Here is a 4,577-nt window from a genome sequence, read left to right as displayed (position 1 = left end):
TTTTTTTCATTGATTCGTGCAATTTGTTTAATTCTTCATTCAACATTCCGAGAACCTGGACAACTTTAGTCAAGACTCTCCACCAGTAACATATTTTGGTGAACCAGCCTGGAGGTAAGTCCAAATTTGGGGATTTATTTTTCTTTTCTTTTTCCCTTTTTCTTTTCCTCTCTTACCATGCCTTCATTTTTGGGCATGGGCTGGAGCTCTCTGTGCTGGGCTCCCTCCCCTCCATACAGGACAACCCTTTCCCCTCTCTCTCTCTCTCTCTCATTCCCTTTTCCAACTCAATTCTCAGTGGACAGTGTCTAAGCATGGAGGCAACTGCCGGTCTCTGGCTGGGGCCACTTTCCAGTGAGACTGAAGGGTATCCGCGTGGAAGCACCTGACCACTGTCGGTTTGGGTGAGGGACCTGGGTTCTTTTTTTTTTTTTTTTTTGAGCCTTTCAGCAACTGCTTTCTAATAACTCTTTGGTAATTGAGGGCAACTGGACAAGGCCACTCTCCAGTGTTACCTGAAGGCCAAGAAGTGAATGGGGATAGCTTCCCTGCCCAGAAGGGAGAAGGACTCTTTTTCTATCTTTCCTGGTTATAGTCTCTGATTTCTACCTGTGACACCATTGGCAGCAGTAGTTTATTCAGGGCGAACTCATACTCATTCAGGTCTTTTTTTTTTTTTTGAGATGGAGTCTCACCCTGTGGCCCAGGCTGGAGTACAATGGCATGATCTTGGCTCACTGCAACGTCTGCCTCCTGGGTTCAAACAATTCTTCTGCCTCAGCCTCCCGAGTAGCTAGGATTACGCCACCGCACCTAGCTAATTTTTTGTATCTTTAGTAGAGATGAGGTTTCACCATGTTGGCCAGGCTGGTCTTGAACCCTTAACCTCGTGATCCACCCACCTCAGCCTCCCAAAGTGCTGGGATTACAGACATGAGCCACCATGCCTGGCCTTTCAGGCCTCTTGAATCCTCTTTGGGAATTGGGCAAAGGACTGTACTAGGCCTCCAACAGGACCCTGCTGTCAGTGGAACGGTACCTGGCACTTGAGAATTGACTGTCCCTTCCCCCATAGAGGAGGTCAGTCAAAACTCTAGCCATGCAAAAGGAGAAATTAGATGAGGACTGATGGGGCCCAGGACTTTCCTCACCACCCCTGCCCAGGTAAGTCATTCATTACTGTTGAGGAGCCCTGGGTAACTTGATGTTATGGGCACCTAGATTTGGTTTCTTTATACAGGGGCAAATTACTCTGCCCTACTGCTTATGCAGGAAAATTTCCCTCCCTGTCCACAAGCATGGAACTGGAAGGAAAGCTACAAGCAAGATTCTTTACTCTTTTGTCAATTTGAGAAATCTTCCAGCAGGAATTTCTAGTAGTAGCAAGCTGCCAGTCCCCCTTGCTGGGAGGGGATATTATAGTTATAATAGGGACACTGGTACAATTTAGGCACCACCCAGCACAATCGCTAATAGTCAATAATGCAGACAGTGTCCCAGACCACATTAATAAATAGGTCAACATGCTGGCGTGGTATACTGGGAAACTGGGTAGGGCTAAAGTAGCAAAACACCTGGACAGTGTTCCTCAGGGCTTTCAGGATAGCACTCTTTTATTTCCCAAGCCTTCCCTGGTTCTCTTGCTCAGTCTCCTGGCCAGACCCCCAGAGTCCCTGCCCTGTGTGCCCTGGACAACACAGATGAGCCAAGGCACCTTCAACCAGGACTCATATCTGGGCATTTTTGTGGCTTTGGCCACCCTGGCCTTCTCCAGGCCTTGTCCTACAAGCAACTGTCTTGCAGGGGGAGTCGGGGGAAGGAGGCTACTTGTCACTTGACTCTTGAGGGGTTCAACAAGGTCCTGACTTGGGTCCTAGTCAACTTGCAAACCTATGCATCCCCATCCCATCCCCCAAATGATGAAAACAAACTTTGCCAGGACTCATGCCAGACAAATAGGGTAGGGCCTTCCTATAGAGTCAAATTGTTAGGCCATCAATAAGAGATGGAAACCACCGGCAGGAAGGTGCCACAGTGGGAACCTGGGTGGCAGGAAGCAGTCACTGAATTGTCAGGGTGAATCCTGGCCCTCGCACACCCTTTCTCCCCCTCTCTCTTCTCCTTTCTCCTGTCTGCTCTTTCCCCTTTCTCCCCTGCATTCCTCAGCTACCTTCCCTGGGCCCTCACCCCTCCTTTCCCAAGGATCCAAAGTGAGCCCTTAGAACACTTGGTAAAGGTGGAACACAGTAGCTTTTGCCTGTAATCCCAGCATTTGGGGCCGGGCACAGTGGCTCACGCCTGTAATCCCAACACTTTGGGAAGCCGAGGCGGGTGGATCACAAGGTCAAGAGATCGAGACCATCCTGGCCAACATGGTGAAACCCCGTCTCTACTAAAAATACATGATCTTGACTCACTGCAACCTCCGCTCCCTGGGTTCAAGCGATTCTCTTGCCCTAGCCTCCTGAGTAGTGAGGGTTACAGGCATGCGCCACCATGCCCAGTTAATTTTGTATTTATAGTAGAGATAGGGTTTCAGCACATTGGCCAGGCTGGTGTAGAAATCCTGACCTCAGGTGATCCACCCACCTCAGCCTACCAAAATGCTAGGATTACAAGTGTGAGGCACCATGCCCAGCCATCCTATCCCTTCTTTGTATGCGATGTTGCGGGTGTTTTCTACAGCCTAGGAATATAATCTTGCTGGATAAAGTCAGACGGTGACTTAGTAATTGGGACTCTAATTCAATGAGTATGAATTGTCTCTGTGGTTTTGTTGAAATGGGAGGTTTCCAAGACCTGTATCTGAAGACCTATTTATCTCTCAATGACAGCACTGAATGGGGTTGGACAGGGGTTATTTCTCCCCAGACAACTATCTCCCGCTTCATTAGGCTGTTTCTTTGCCCATGTGAGAAGCCAGCACTATCCAGGAGGACTAGACCGCCTTTCTATCAGACAAGTTATTTTTCTTCCGCTGGGAGGCGTACTGTGGGGACGGCCTACTAAACCCTAAACCTCTCTTTCTAACTTTTTTATGAGAATTTGGAGCCAGTTTTTACCTAGCATTTCTAATAATCCTACAGCGCCACATAGTGGAATGGGCTTTTTTTTTTTTTTTTTTTTTTTTTTTTTTGGTGGGGAGCCTTGTTAACTGTACAAAACTTATAGTTACGCAGTTATTTTCCCTCTTATGTCCAGTTATCAGTGATCGGGCCCCATGCCCTATTTGTAGACAGGAAAATTCCACTCCCAGTGCCTGGGAGGAAGCCATCCTGGCAAGACAGATTTTAACCTCAATATTGGCCCCTCAAAGGAAGGACAGCCATTCAATCCTTACATTCTTTTGAGGCACCTGTTCTGCATCCAAGAACATTGGAATGGGATTTAAACAAAACGGAATTTTATGTTTGGAAGTCAATCTGTCCCATTCTCTGAGATTCTGATGTTTATCTGGGGCATTGCAAGGGAAGTCAGAGGTAGTGTTAGGTAGGACACATTCTCCGTTAAACAGACTCTGGGGTACTTCGGGAGCCTTTTGGGCTGAGTTGGTCTAGGAAACCAACAGGGCGGAAAGCTAGGGCTTTATGCACCACGTTAGTACTGACTAGCTCCTCCAGATGCATGGGTGAAGGTCATGCTTGCATCCATGGGTGGCATCTATAATGATAGCTGGGACCCAGAGGAGGCAGAGGAAAGAGGAAAAGGGAGACCTTTCTTTCCCTCCACCCTGGGTCACTTCGAAAGCAGAAAAGGGACTGAGGGAAGCCTTGTCTCCCTTCTCTTTCTAGTTGGGTGACAAACCATCTGCAGTCCACACTCTCCTCAAGTGCATTCTGAAACACTGGAACTCCTTTGACCACGAGACTCTCAAGAAAAAAATGGCTTTTATTCTATTGCACAAGGGTGTGGCTATCTTACAGACAGGAGGCCTGGCCTCCTTAGGGAAACATTAATTTTAAAACTAACAACTAGATCTTTTTTTGCCCTGTGAGACAACCCAGAACTTGGTAGGTGTTGTAAAATTAACCCTTCCCTCTTGGCAGCCGTATGTGGCAGACCCACAGAATATAATTCCCCAAAGTCAGAGAGGCAAACCCTTGGGGAACCCTCAAATGTAACTCTGTGCCCTATCTGCCTCCCTTATCTGGGGCCCCCGATAGCCATATAATGAGCCCCTCCAGCTACGCTCTCCAAAAAGGGAATGGCCAACATCGCCATTCCCTTTGCAAGAAATGCCGAATAGACATGGTGCTACTAGAATTCACGTTCCCTTATCATTGCAGGACCTTAGACAAATAAAGGGGGACCTAGGCAAGTTCTCTGATTACCCTGATAGATATATAGAGGCTTTCTAAAATCTAACCCAAGTGTTTGATCTTACATGGAGAGATGCTATGCTACTTTCAAGCCAAATCCTAACTGTTGCAGAGAAACAGGCAGCTCCCTACAGCCAGCAGAGATATTCAGAGATGAACAGCATGTCTCCTATAGCCAGTCAAAAGAAAACTCCAGTCAAAAGGGGAAAGAGAATTAAAAAGAGATAGAATCCCAATTCCCAATAGGAAGACTATGCC

This window comes from Callithrix jacchus, chromosome 18 (assembly GCF_049354715.1).
Source record: "Callithrix jacchus isolate 240 chromosome 18, calJac240_pri, whole genome shotgun sequence".
Classification (NCBI taxonomy): domain Eukaryota; kingdom Metazoa; phylum Chordata; class Mammalia; order Primates; family Cebidae; genus Callithrix; species Callithrix jacchus.
The sequence above is the reverse complement of the archived record's forward strand: the minus strand, read 5'-3'. Positions refer to the sequence as shown.